Below are 15,667 nucleotides of genomic sequence, written 5' to 3'. Positions count from 1 at the left end.
GGTCTAGCTGCTGTACAAATACTGTGAAAGTATCAAAACGCTCAGTCGACGGTGAAATGCACACCGGTTGTATCCGGATACTGGAGCTTTTTTGGTGTTTTTTGAACATTAAATGATGTGGACATGTTCTGGTAGAAACCCCAAATACACGTATGAACCTGAAAATGATGCCCCCTCTAATTTTCCATTTTGGTGGTGAAATGAAAGACTGTAGTGTGCTGTGAGATGAATCACTGCTGCCAGATAACTTTACAAATTACTACCTGTGGAAGTAGCAGATAGTGCTTTAACAAAACCACTTGAATAAAACAAGTCTAAAGCTCGCAAGGGGCTGTTGGGTGACAGGGCGCTTTCCCAAGACATAAAATAGCATGTAATCTTCCAGTTCTCTCCCTCTGTCTTGCCAAAGAAAATGCCAACACTGACATTTTTTGGATTGAAGCCGGTAATTCGTTTGGCACTCACACTCAGTCGTTTTTGAATTTGACAAAACATGAGCTTTTAGAGCACACACCGGCCACATTAAGTGGCTGACAAGCTGAATTTCAAATGAATGTTTACCTTCACAATCCCCCTTAAAATCCAGTTTCATACGGGCTTTTTGATTGCAGCGCATTTCCCACTGTACTACGGGTCGATTGATCTGCAGTTAGAGCACATTTACAGCGATTGCCTTTCCGCTGTCTTCATCAGTAGATGCATCAGTGTCTGTGTGGAGGGAAAGATGAGAGTTTGAGAGCTTCTGCCAATGTCCGTTTGTTCTTTGGTTCTATTTTGGGCAGCACAGTTATACCTGTGTTAGATACAGTGAGACAGATGGAGCACTTAGTCAAAGCACTTTAGCGCCGTAGTCCAGGTCCATTACAATCCCAACGCTACTGTGCTTTTCAGCACCGGCTCCGAAATAGCAGATCTTTTGTTTTAATAATGATTCAAGCCTTTACTACTCAAGACGACCATTTCTCCATAGGTTACGGACAGGGACCAAACAGTAACAACAACAATAGCATAAAGTCATGCAGGGTTCTCAACAACAGTAACAATAACTCATTAATACAAAATACTGGACATATTGATCAGACTCACACGTGGCAATGAGTATTTAAACAAAAATGAAACATGATCAGAAGTTAACCCTCATGGGAAAAGTGAGAAGATGTCAATTTTATTACAACGTGGATGCTTTCATTGTGGCTGAAATGAATAGTCGAACATGTATTGCCAAGAGTTACATGAGAATATTGACACCACTCTTGGCTCTGGATATGGTGAGCCAGTTAGCATCCTGGTATTTAGCACCAACTGGAAAGGGGTAGAAACAGCTAGCCCGACTAAATCCCAAGTTACCAAAATTCACCTCTAAATCTTACTAATAAACATTTTATGACCTGTTTGTTGAACCCGTGGGCGCAGTAACCTTCTGGAGTCTCTGCTGGTTGCCTGGCAAAATCGCGGTGACGACAAAACCCCCAGACTAACCGGCTGCTCATACGCTATACTTACCATACAGACAGGTGAGTGGTTTTGATCTGATCATCTAAATCTCAGCTAATCATTTTGTACTGTACCTTTAAGAACATTCAACTGATCAAATATGTTCCTTCCCCTGATTTAAAGTCAAGAATTAACAGTCAAGCTCAATTTTGAAATCAACATGGATAAGATGTCCTGATAATGAAACGTTTGATGAAGCCCATGTGGTATGGTGGCTAGCTGCAGGACATGAGATGAATAGCTCCTTGAGGGGAGACAGGTTTTTTTGTGTCTAAACTTTCTGAGCCAGAAACACATGTAGCTATTTTCTACCATGCCTTTCACATTCGCAATCTGCAGGAAAACGTACAGACAGTGGCTGATTGCAAATTATTTGGGGCGGTAATTTCTCCTAAAATGAGTGTGGTAGGAGTCATTAATCAACCTCTGAGGAAATGAAGGACGCCAGGCCAGCACAGCAGGAGGAGCAACTGGTCCAGCAGATGCTCGTATACCAGAGGAGGTGAGGGGTGGAGGTCTGCATCTTTAGAGGCAAAGAGATGTAATGCGATACTTGACCTACTCTGATCACGTGAACTCAACATAATGAATCGCTCTCACAAAATCTTTGCTCGTGACTTTCTTTATTTCATTCGTAAAAAAAAAAGGAGAAAAGCGCACTTCGCCGATGACACAGTAAAGCGCTGTTTGATGGATAACACGCATGCCTCCAGGCTCAAAATGTGTCCCGCAAACAAAGAGCGAAAGTCCCAGTGATTGTGACCTCTATGTGGAGGCCATGTGTCATAGCCAATCCCAGCCACTCTGTGATGGACAGGCAGGAAGTGGGCAGCGGGGAGACAGGAAACAGACCCGAGAGACGCAAACTCAAACATCGCCTGAGGCCTCGGCTCATTCTGTGTGTCTGCTCCACCGCCCTATACTCTGCTGGTTCTCCATCTTCCCAGTGACAGCAGTACACACTCTGACCAAGTGTACTGTATTGATTTTCACAGCAGGTGCAAAGTCGGGGCCACCGGACAACATTACTGGCAACCAAAGTAGAAACCAAATAAAGAATCCATAGAGCAGCATTGAAAAACCCAATAACATGAATACATTTAGACAAAATAAATTATTTAATACTAAAGCACAAATAGACAAAAAATAACAGACTTTTGAATAATTCAATACACCACAGATGTCCTCATGAGATGGAACTCATACATACACCGGGGTTTTGTTGCTGTCCAAACAAAACTGTCTGAAGGGTGTCCTCTCTTGCTTTTTCACTTGTTGTAACTCTTCCATTGGTTTTAGTGATTTCTAATTCAAATCTCCAGCATCATGTTATAGATTCCACATGACTAAAGCCTGTGTATCGCATGGAAGATTCAGTTTCATTGCTGCAAGTGTAGGAAATTTGGGTTTAGAACTATGTTTTAAGAAATTATAATAGAAGTGTTTAATGATTCATAAATAAGAAATCATAATTGTAGAAGTGTTTTAGAATTTGTAGTTTGAAGTGTATCTTAGTAGCACCTTTATATTTGCTTGTGAAACTTGTGAAGGTTTTTGCCAAAAGTTGCAAATCCTTATCTTTATATAGAATGTTTACCATAGAAGTGTTAAGCCATAAAAGACAGTCATTGAATGTTTTAAACTGTAAAGAATAGTATGTTGGGAGTAAGGGACAGATAGATTTCTAGACAGGCAATTACAGGTCATACCCGTGCGAGGGTCCTGCGAGGAGGAGGAGCCAGCTGGATTTAGCCAATAGGAACTACGGACATTATGGGATGTTTTTTGAACTATGTAAGGCGGGAGAGAAAGAAATTCCGGCCTCTTGCTCCTGTACCACTGGGTGGGTGGAAACGTTTTTTGGGGTGAGCAGGTCATATTCGGTGTAACTGTAAATAATGTACTCCACTATGCAATTGTTTTAGCATGAGAGGTATTAAATGCTTTGTTTATAATTGAAACCGGCTCTCTTTGTGTAAGAGGCTGGATTACATGCGGTTTCCCCACAGTCTAGAGGTTCCTTGAACCTAACACAAGCCTAAGTCTCCATTAGAAAGCATGCACATGTATACAGTAGATGCACAGAATCACTTACATGCAAGTATCTGCACCACCCAACATATGTGTGTAAATTGAAATCTGGCCTCTATAAATGAAACACACACAACAAATATGATATAATCAGACAGGAACACATTTGATTACATCTCTCCTCTCACTGTAAATGTGTAGCCCTCTAATTATGTTGACCTCAATGATGTCTCACTTGGATTGAGGTTATTTGAGCTTCAGTGAAGACATTTATTAAATTAGAGGGCACAAATATGTCATTCGCTGCACACCAGATGTTAATGTTAATAGGCCTAGTGTATGCTTTGCATAGAAGACACTGGTTATGCTCCCACACACAGATGCATTATGCCATTCTGCATGTTGATACTGAAAAATCATTCTTTCAGGTTTTATGGATTTAGAAAATGATGCACTGGAGAACAATTTGTACAACCTAGGGCGGCCCCCTGAAAGTCGATCAGTCAAACTAACCGTCGGAGAGACCCTCAAGTTGAGCCGTTGTCAGTTAATGTGCATTCGATTATCGTTTCACTGCCCCGAAAAAAGAAGACAACTTCCGTGCGTGTACATCACACCAATAGACAATAAGTATTTTTCGACGTAGTATGTAGTAGTGTATGTATGACGGGCATACTCATAGTAAGAAGCTGAGTGAGGAAATACACTTTCGGGGGCCTTTAACATCACATCCGAACCCGAAAACAGCATTGCAGCAAAACAAATCTCCTCATGTCATTGTGTGTTGGTGCAGCACTGCAGAGGGCTCTGGCAACAAAAAATAAATAAAAATGCAGGTTCATCCTGCAAAAAAAAAAAGTTGAACTTGCCTCAGATTTCGCTGTAGTGTAGTCATCGTTCCTGGCAGTGAACTACACTGCACAATCGAATGTGTGTAAGAACCGGTACCTTGTGGCGTTGTGCTAATCTTCTTCTTACCACTTGATATGGAGGAGAAGGTTATTGCTGATGATATTCACCAACATGTGTCCTCCTTTGATTTGTGTTGCGTGCCCATATTTGACGTCCAGCAGCTTCCTTGTGTTCCTGTCCATTGTTTCAAGTAAGTTATGGATTCGGGTCGACCCTGGCTCACTCTTCAGTCACACGGTTGGGCCACACCAACACAGCCCTTGGTATAGATCTTCTTTTTTTTTTTTTGCTAGAGTGCTGCAGCACCTTGTTTGACCTTACATGCAACCACAATTAGACCGCCAACGTTTACAGGATTATGATGCTGGTACATGTGTGTCTGTGAGTGTGTGTGTGTGTGTGTGTGTGTGTGCGCAGGAGGCCTATTTTCCTTAGGTTATCACATCAGCTCATTGCGCCCATTTGATTTATTCACAAGTAAAATCCGACAGGGAGCAAATACAGTTAACCTACATTTAGAGAGTGTGTGTATTCCGATGCATTAATACACGCAGACACCGTATGCAAGAGCTACATCGTTACACTCACAGCTCCGTAGCTCAGCGGTATGCAGCTTGACATTTGATTCCCGGTGCACTGGGCTGTTTGTACAGAAAGCATACAGCACAAACTACACACACACACACACACACACGGCTTATAAACATGAGGTTTTACAATGTGGGACGGTGAGTAGGACACTTAACTGATTTAGTTTGGTCTCTTGACTGGCAAAATGCAGAACACACATCTCTAGTCTCTTTCACAGTACAGTTGAGCTGAGACACTTTGAGATTGCTGTGTGTGAGATTGGTGTTGACATTGCCTCTAATACGGTCCTCAGCATCAACAACATCAATATCAACAGTGGGACAGTGGGGAGAAGAACAGAGAAAAGGGAGATAGATGATAACATAGCTGATACAATATTGAGGCGCTCGGCAGAGAACTCTACTCTATTTTTTATTGCTGCGGAGAAGTCGAGTCACACACACACACACACACACACACACACGCTTAAAGTTTAATACCAGTGTGGCTGAGACCGAGTACAGCTCTATATTACAGCTATAGCTGTTTGTAGAAGGCACTGCAAGGACAGGAAATAGACACTAACTCTATCTTTATGTCTTTCTTACTCTAAAAACTCTCCTCCCGCACCGGCGGACTCCAGATCAGCCAGTGTTCATTCGGGTCATCAGACAGTGACACATGGCCTCGTCCAAGCATGCAGGCTGCTGCACCCAGGTCACGATAGATGTAATCTGTTGAGCAGAGCATCAGTTATGTGACCTGGGATTGTCTCCTCCAGCGGTAAAACGCGGCAGATCAGCTCAGATAGCCCCGGGCATTAGGCTGCCAGCAATCTACACACCATCTCCAAGATACTACCCGGAGCAACATAAAACGGGTCTAATCGACAATCTGCCGGCATACTGAACCACGGAACAATACAGATTCACTTGTGTGTGTGTGTGTTATCTGGTTTCCTTAGTGCTCAGAGATAAAGAATGGGACATGTGGAGATATCAATAGCGAGGGTATTTACGTGACATTAAACGGCACTTACATCAGAGACTTGGTTTTACAGTTGCAGGTGTTCATACACTCCGTTTATTCTACTGACCCCAGTTTGTATGCATCGTTGCAGACATCTGCTGATTAAAACCATAGTGTATCTGTTGTGTGAGACGACGTGCTAACGTTGTGGTCTAGATGGGGTTTCGACAATTCGAACATTACAGCAGTGGTCGCTGCAGACACACCATAGTGTAGCTGTCATGAACCATACACCCCTGTAACTGGCTGGTTACGATAGATAGATAGATAGATAGATAGGTACTTTATTCATCCCCAGGGGGAAATTTGTATGTTACAGCAGCAAGACACACCAAGAAGCAAAGTAGCAGAGTAACCAAAAATATTAAGTATTAAAAAATGCACAATAGAATAACAGAGAAGGACAAATTAAATATCAGAATATAGAATATATAAGATAAAACAAAAATGCACAGTATATACAATGCAATAGAATAGTGTTAAATTAACTAACTAGGTGAAAAACAGTAGTGCAAAGATCAACCCCAGCAAACAACAGTGTAGCAGTGTGTAATTATGTGGAGGATGATTTGGCCATAGGTGATCTATTGTAAAGTGTTATTGCAGAGGGAAGGAATGTTCTCCTGTATCTTTCCTTGTGACAGCGGAGCTGGATCAGTCTGTTGGAGAAAGTGCTCCGCTGTCCCTGCAGTAGGTGGTGGAGAGGGTGGTCCGGGTTATCCAATATGGATAATAATTTCTTCAGTGTCCTCTCCACCACCTCTTCCAGATTGTCTTGTTTGCAGCCAATGATGGAGCCGGCCTTCTTAACCAGTTTGTTAAGTCTGTTGGTGTCTCCGGCTCCAATGCTGGCATTTTGTGTTGAGTTGTGTGGATGATTGATGGATGGGAGGCTTGCTTCTATTTCTGTGCTGCCATTCATTGTCTGGATAGGAACAGAATATATATAATGGTCAGTCATACAGTTGGCTCGCCATGCTCAGCCCCAGCACACATATAAAATATTAACAAGACACACTAGCTTGCTCTCCAAGTGCACCATTCCCTGCTTTATAAACATACGGCAATATCCAGTTCTGAAAAGTGAAGCCAATAGTTAATGGCCATCGGGGGGGGGGGGGGAGACTCCTCTGGTTGCAAAAAGAAGTCTGATTGAATAACAGTCTATGAGAAAATAACCCTACTTCTCAATTGCTAGTCTCAAGTCTTCAATACAGCATGATGTTCATTTAGTAAATTATTATCCATTTAGAGTAAATCAGGGTATGCTTCAGTGCGCGGCTACCTTGTGATTGATAGGTTGCTGCCATGGCTTGGTCCAGTCTGGGAGTTGTCTGTGTTTTCGTCTTAGAACTAGAAATATTGTATTCAGTGTTCGGGTTAGAACTTAACTAGCTTAGTAGCAAAAAGCCAAGATGGCCACGGACAAAATGACGAACTCAAGGCTTCCAAGCGTTACATGTGCACACGCCCCCTTACAATATCAACCACTACCTGGATATGTAATGAACTGCAATGAACTTGATGTTAACTTGTCCTGCTTGGTTGGAAAGCCCAGAGGACACACCATTGGTTTGGTCTCCAGGACCCGAGTCGATGGCGCTCAGGAGTCCACGTCCCTCCACTCAGCTGCCGGAAAACAAGACACGGGAAAACCTCTGTTGGTCTGGAGGAGCTGCAGCATTTATTTCTGCCCAAACTGCAACTTCAGCCGTACATTGACTTGAAATGCTTACCGCCAAACGTACTCTACGCCTGGCCGTACTTCTTTGGTTATTTTAGTCAAAGAAACGGACAAGATGTGTAATCAGATACACGTTAATCTACGCATACAGTGACAAAGCGAAGTAACTGTCAAATGAATGTAACTAGTAATTTGTAACATCTTGCCTTTCGAAAGTAGCTTGGCAGAAACGGTTCCTTGTTATTGCGCGAGGGATCCCATCCTGTGCACAGCGTCTAGATAGGCCTTGAGAGAGAAAGGATTGGCCCCGACCTCGCATGAACCATCTAAGAAATTCCCTGTTATCAGACACGCTTCTGTAAATTTCAAGCGTCCCGAATGCCCCCCCCCCCCCCCATAGTAAATTCACCATCAAGCCCAAAGAGGCACAGCACAGCTTGTGTGTCCCTTTCTTTGTGTGCAGCTCTGTGTTTCCTCCTCCGTCGTTCTCCCTCTCCTCTCGCCTTCTCCACTCTTTCCTCTCCTCCTCCTTTTTCTAACACACACCCCCACTCCTCCGTCTGGGTCACTAAATCCCTCTCCTGCCACTCCCATCCTCCATCTCTCTCTCTGGTGAATGCCTCTGTAATTCCTATTCTTATCTACTCGTCGGCGCAAGGATAAGAGCTCCTTTACTTACTTATGTGCTCTTGCTCTCCACAGGGAAGAGGAGACAGAGAAAACATTTAAAAAAACTAAAATGACATGCAGGAAAGCAGGACAGAGGGTTGGGTGGGAGGGGGAGGCGGGATGAGAGAAGGAGAGGAAAACATTTTAGACGAGAGCTGCATGATAAGCAGAGGAGTGGGAAGAGAGGGAAGAAGTCACATTGTAATTATTCTGGGCTTGTTCGCTTGAAGTTCAGCTAATCCTGTCTCGGGCGTGTTGCGTTCTCCCGGCACTGACTTCCAGGTCTCGGTGACAGTTTTAGAAAAAACTGGATGCCCATATAACGATACACACACACACACATACACACTCAGAGGCACATATATGCACACATATGCTCTCAGCTGCCCATAACTTCAGTGCTTGCAGCATGCCCAAACAAGCATGTTGGCAGTTATACACACACACAGAGTTCAGAGTCGCCCTCCAGAGGGTGCTCATTAAAAGATTTCATTTCAATCAGGCCATAAGTAGGCCAGCTTCACGATTACAGAGTGAACATTTGACTGAAACGTGACTGCGGGATACGTGATATAATCAATGAATCAGCGCGCGTGCGAATGATTCAAATGAAATAGGACCGAGAGAGCGAGCAGCACAACATTAAATTGAATCGCTGGTGAAGTGTGCTCTCCCCTCCGTTGAAGGTTTAATGCCGGGTTTGTCCTCAGTGGCTCTTTCTCAGCAGCTGCAGAGATAACATCAGGGCCACCCACAACTGGGAATAACGTGATCGCGAGCTGGAACCGCTGGAGAGGCAATCACGGGATCCGCCAGCGGAGCTTGGAAGATGACGACAAGTGGGCGGCGAACATAGGCCGCAGGCAGATGAATAATCCGGAGTGGGAATTGGGCTGCTGGCGGATGTGAAATGGGGAGACGGCGGTAAATGATTGATTTTGATCAAATTTGTTGAAAAGGGAGAAGTCGGATGCTCTTCTGGGGAGGGCCGGAGCCGCAAATAGTTCTTTCTTCGTTTCGTTGTCATCCTCTCTCAGGGATGCGACATCATTATCCATCTTGCCCCTCCTGCCTTTGGAATCCCTACGCTCGTTTTGCACATGGTTGTGTTGTATATGCCATGAAACATTACACGTTTCCAAACATAACAAAAAAGAGTTGGGGCTTGACACTAAATAAACTTAGCTCCGAAACTTCAAAATGTCCTCACATACAGACGAAGAAAAATGATCGATGTCAACGCCAGATATCAATGAATACAAACACTAATTTCTCCACCGAGCAAAATCACAAAGCCCAGCTTTACAGATGCCAAACCCCACAAATAAAACGACATCATGTTGCGGAGCGATAAGAGAATTACCATACACGCTCCCACACACTGACACAAGTATAATCAAAATCGATGAGACACTGTGAGGAAAAGAGAACAGGACTTTATTTCAAACCGTCTCGCTTCTCTGGCATCAAGAGTAAAGTCTAGGAATCTCATTTCTCATTTGCATTGCCCCCATAGCCAAACTTCTTATGTCAGTGTTTTTGGCCTCATCATTTTTGCCGTGTCTGCTCTGGTGTTTTTAAGATTCAAATATAGCCATTCAGTCGCCGAGCAGGAGTGAAGAAACTACCGGTTTGTTCCAGGAGAGGCCACGAAGAAGCTTACAGATCAAACAAAAGCAGCTTTTTTTTAACTTTTAGCTCAACTCTCGACAGAGCCATTGTGCATTTCTGCAAGCGTGATGCAAGGCTGAAATGAAACGCGTTCATATGAAATGTATTTTTGGGTCAGAAACGTTGACATTCGGCGTATCCTGTGGTTTGCAGAAAAGTAAACATGTTTCTGGGTTGGTGATGGTGAACTCCAGAGTAGATCGGTGCACGGTGACATCGCTGTTGAAGGTGGTTACAGGTGCAACGGAGCACACCGATCTCCAAGCCGAACCACGGCCGTGAGTGACGCGGGGTGAGGTCAAACGCGTGCCAGCATTATTTGGTCCTTATTTTGGCTGAAATGTGTTTCACAAGTCGTCACTTTACCACATGGTTGGCGGTTCGATCCCCGGCACCTCCTGTCCGTATGTCAAAGCATCCTAGAGCAAGAAAGTTGCTCCCGGGCGCTTTACCCTAGTGCTAAGGATGGGTTAGTGCACACGTCAGATTTCATGTATGTACATGACAGTTATAAGTGTCTGTGAACTAAAAAAAAAAGCCTGAGTCATGCTCATTGGCTTTCATTGTAGGTGTTTCAGACTTTCTGAGTCTTCACTCCCACTCGACACTGGATCATCTGATATCAAATATAGCTACAAACCGTCGTCATATCAGAGGTGGGTGACACTGAGTGGGTAATATGTGTCTGAAAAGTCCAGTATCCATCCACAGGACCACACATAACTGCATAATGACAGCAAAAATCAACAACACAAACCCAAGTTGTGTAAAACATAAGAGCATACATAAACACAGGGCCGGAAAGGCTAGTGAAGCAGCAGCAACTGCCTACAAGAGAGGCTATATTTGCTATCGCCTGTTATTTGATTATACAAGGGCCAGAGGGCAGGATGCCAGATGAGCAATGGCCCAAACAAAGAGAAGAGAGCATAATATCCCACCAATATCTGGACTTAAAAAAACGCCTCGGGGCGTAAATATTACCGCTGGATGAATTTCTGTTCAATCCCATCACCGAAAGAATAAACAAATACAGATAGAAAAGAAATTTTAAAAACAATACTCTACCAAATATCTCCGGCACCAAATGGCCGGAGGGCCCGAATATTAATGCCCGAGCCCTTTGCTGCTACTTGAGCATGTGGTGGCATGAGGAAAGAGCAAACACATATAGAGACGAGTGCACATAAATAACCCACAGGGACGCCCGGTAGAAACTCTGAGGTAAATGCGAGGTGACAGGATGTGGAATGGGAAAAACTCCGGGTAAATGCTGATATACCGAGAAGAGAGGAGGAAGAGAGGAGGAGAGGACGAGGGAAACAAAAGGATATGGTGCGGGGAGAGGAAGATGATAATTACAAGGAGGACAAAGAAGGGGGCGAAAGAAGATGAGTAGAAGTGGAGGATAAGGAAATGAGAAGAGGGAGGAAGAAAAGAAGACGAGAGAAAAGGAGGGCGACCCCGAAGAGTTAATAAGATGATAAAGAAGAAAGCGGGAGTCGGAGATTAAAGAAGATGACACGAGAGATGAAAGGGAATGACAATGAATGAGGTAGAAGGAGAGGAGGAAAGGCGATAACCTTTATATATGAATTATCACCCATCTGTTGCCATGGCAACCGGGAGACACCTATTGTCTCTGGGTGATAACGTGATAGAGATGGGACGGCTGTGTGCGTGTATCGGACCGGTGAGGGTCTAATCAGCAGTTTAAGCTGTGGTTTTTTATCAACCAGATCAATCTACAGGTGAACCTGTGTGTGTGTGTGTGTGTGTGTGTGTGTGTGCGTGTGTGTGTGTGTGTGTGTGTGTGTGTGTGTGTGTGTGTGTGTGTGTGTGTGTGTGAACATGTGGATTAGCATGGAAATCAGTGAGACTTTATCGATGGATACGTCAAGAAACCAATCAACACGGAGAGATTAGCACCAGACATTCCATAAATGCTTCAATACAAGTCCCCCCCCCCACCCACACACACACACACACACACACACACACACACGCACACAAATACATACGTTTAACATCCCGTGTTCGGTGGCATTTACAGCCACTGTAAGCGACGGAAGGCCTTCTTACCTCAGGTGACTGCTGCATTTTGATGCGGCACGTCTGAACCGCTCCGTCTCAGATGTGACAAGAAACATCGAGTCAGACGTCAAGCGCCGTGGTAACACTTGTCAGTCCGATGTCGTCCGAGCATTCAGAGCTCTCTGATGTGATGGGAAAGCAGACTGCAGGGCCCCGGCGGTCCTCGGTGTAAAGGATTATTCACACTCGCTTACTATGATCCGCGGATCAAGAGGCCACGTGGATTCAGCTGCAGCGTCTTCGGGCCGCTGAAAGGTCCAACGTGTAGTATTTCAACATCAACATCAAAATTAAGGACTTTTCTTGTTCAGTGACGCAATATTCTTCAAAGGGCTACAGTAAGGAGGGAAGGAACCGACCAAGAGGAAAAGCATGGCTGAGCAGAGCGTGTTGCTGGCAGTAGATGGCGTGGAAATGTGACATTGACATAAAGACACACATGTACCTCAGTTATACTTGTGTTCCACCTCTTTTGCTCTCCACACAGACAACCAAAGCCCGCTCAAACGTGATTGGTTAATACTTCCAATACCAAAATCTTGTCTTGTTGCCTATAGATTCTGCATTCCAACGCACATAACTCTTTATAGAGCTTATCAGCCATGCCAACACAGGAACCCAACGATGTAGAGAGGCTGTGAGGTCAGTGCTGATTTCTAAGAAGGTCTTGAGGGATGTAAGAAAAAGTATGATGTGATCAAAGTCAACACTGATGTATGATGTAGTTATTTGAAATATCATAACCTTTTCAGAAGTGCTTATGTCTATGACAGGGATAGCAGCAAGTGTATGACTCAGTTACTTGTGTGGGAAGGTGCAATTATTCTCCTGTAAGTCTTTTACAGGTCTACTTGCCCCTCAGTGGGTCATATCTGATGCAACTGAACAATGCTCTAATAAAGCCATAAGTAAACTGGTATCTATCCTCATTCCCACTGCTTGTCAGTCTGCCACCAATGCTACCTGAGTGTTGGACTTCTAAGTTTGCCTATGAGCTAAATATCTCATTGCATTTGCTCATAATGGTACGTATCTACATGGATCCACCATTTCTATGCTTCCAATTCATTGTCTATGTAAGCAGCCAGTGCAATGCATTCTGGTAGCTCTGCGTGGCGTCTTGAGATTGTTGGCCGCACCTCATTCGCGTAAAGTTGAGAGCTATGGCTGCTTTATGCAAAACAGGGGCGTCCAGCGTGACTCTGGAGAAAAAAAATGTTTTCAACAAAACCGTTGTCGAACTAAAATGAAGACAGATTCGTCAACTGCATGGCACCTCAAATGTTTTCAGAAACACATTTCGGGGAACTATTTACGGGATATAAGAGAAAAAAAGCTTCCAAACGAACCGCCATGTCCCTGTAGACAGGTACCGTAAGTCATTTTACTGTGACATAAGGCAAGAGAGGAGCGTTTAGACTTTTGGAAAAGCTTAAATCCTAAATGTCACCAGATTGACTGTAAATGCCATAAAGGATATACGTGGAACTGTACAGCTCCACAGAATGTCACTATGTGAGTTATGGGTTCATCAAATAAGTCCAGAGCAGCTTCTTTTTTTTTTTTCCTGAGAGGGACAATTGACATTTTTCATTTCACTCTGCTTGGTTTCTTCATCGGCTACTCGTCACATTGTTTGGGAAAAAAGGGTTTCTACGCTGGCTGGTTTGCAATGGTTAGCATTTCCTCACTCAAAACAATGGGGGCTGATAGCCACATGTTCTATGATTAATGAGACGTTGAAATGATCATAAAGTAACATTCCCCTAAAGGGGTACCTTGACATTTGGAGTTTATTCTATTATTTTTCTTCTTCACACACTTCAAGTTGCTGTATTTGTCCTCCGCTCACCAGCGTCTCGTGTTTTATCACCCGTGGTGTTTGTGAACACTTCTTGACATTTTAGCATATGCTCTTACTTGCTTTCTTGGCAAGTGTTAGATGAAAAATATCGACACCACTCTCATGTCTGGTGTGAGGGATGCAATATACAGTACTAGCATTTGACTATGAATTCGCAAACATAGACAGCTTAACAATGTTAAAAGGATAATTTGTGGAGTTATTTGCAACAGCTTCAACTTTTGTTGTGACTTGTTGCGTGTATGATTTAAAATATCTGCAATCTGCAAAGCAAGAGACAACAATATTTTTTTTGTAATATGCAGTGTTGTATCATTACTGCTAATGGGTCATAATGGGTGGAGTTTTGTGAAAACTTTGCCATGGAAAACATAGTGAACACTGGACTAGCAAAGAGTGAATTCATAAAAGGAGACATTATCTGCCCTTGAGAATAGAACAGAATAGCATAGAATAGAACAGAATAGAATAGAATGCTGGATGGAACTGGAACACAGCAGAGTTCTCGAATAAATTAGAATGTTGAGGTGTGATCTTGTGGTGCTCCACAGAGGACAGCTGGACAGCTCTGAGGTAGGCCACAGGCAAAACCACTCATCAAAATTTCTAGTATTTTATTTTATTTTATTGGTATAAAAGTATTTTATTTTATTTTATTGGTCAGGCTTCCTGGGGGGCTCCCTGTTGACGTGAAGGTCTATCATCTGGCAAATTGGCAGATGAACTTGCAAGCTTTTCAACCTCACTTCAGACTTCCGGTGTCCAATGTACGATGATGGGGTAAGATACTGGCACCAAACTCCTGTCGTGTAAACCAGCAGCATATCTGACCTGTAACTTTGGATTCAGAATAGACTTTGACTGCTACCACTTTTCATAATTTGGCTCAGGATGTTTGGTGCCACCATGATGATTTTAGGATTACCAAATCCCTCCTTGAATATCAAAATGTTAACTCTCAATAAATAATCAATGTTAAGTACAGTAAAACTTAGAGTGCTTTGCTTATAGAAGGGATATTTTGAAATATAGTATTTATAATCATACAGTTGTAAATGAATTATCTATGTAAAGTTTGAGGATTTACTCTAACCTCCTACATTAGGACAGTGTCTTTATGCTCTCATTCTCTCACTCTTTGTACTTCAAATCATGTGCCAACATGCGTTAGGGTACTTCCGGTGTCCGATGTAGGATGATGGGGTAATATACTCTCACCAAACTCCTGTCGTGTAACCAGTAGCATATCTGACCTGTAACATTGGATTCAGAATAGATTCTGTCCGTTAGCACTTTTCGTAATTTGGCTTAGTATGTTTGGTGCCACTATAATGATTTAAGGATTACCAAATCCCTCCTTGAATGTCAAATTGTTAACTCTCAGTAAATAATCAATGTTAAGTACAGTAAAACTTAGAGTTTTGCTTATAGGAGGGATATTTTGAAATAAAGTAGTTGTAAAATAATTAACTATGTCAAATGTTGGGAGTCACTCTAACCTCCTACATTAGGACAGTGTCTTTATGCTATCATTCACGAACAGGTTATGGATCATATTTATATCTGGCACTGGTCATTGGCCACTGCCACAGTTGTGGCATTTGCATAATGAGATTCCATGGCTGCTTGTTCTGATGCTGACAGTGAGC

Source organism: Anarhichas minor, unplaced genomic scaffold (genome assembly GCF_050575085.1).
Source record: "Anarhichas minor isolate MPS153535 unplaced genomic scaffold, ASM5057508v1 ptg000040l, whole genome shotgun sequence".
Taxonomy (NCBI): Eukaryota; Metazoa; Chordata; class Actinopteri; order Perciformes; family Anarhichadidae; genus Anarhichas; species Anarhichas minor.
The sequence above is the reverse complement of the archived record's forward strand: the minus strand, read 5'-3'. Positions refer to the sequence as shown.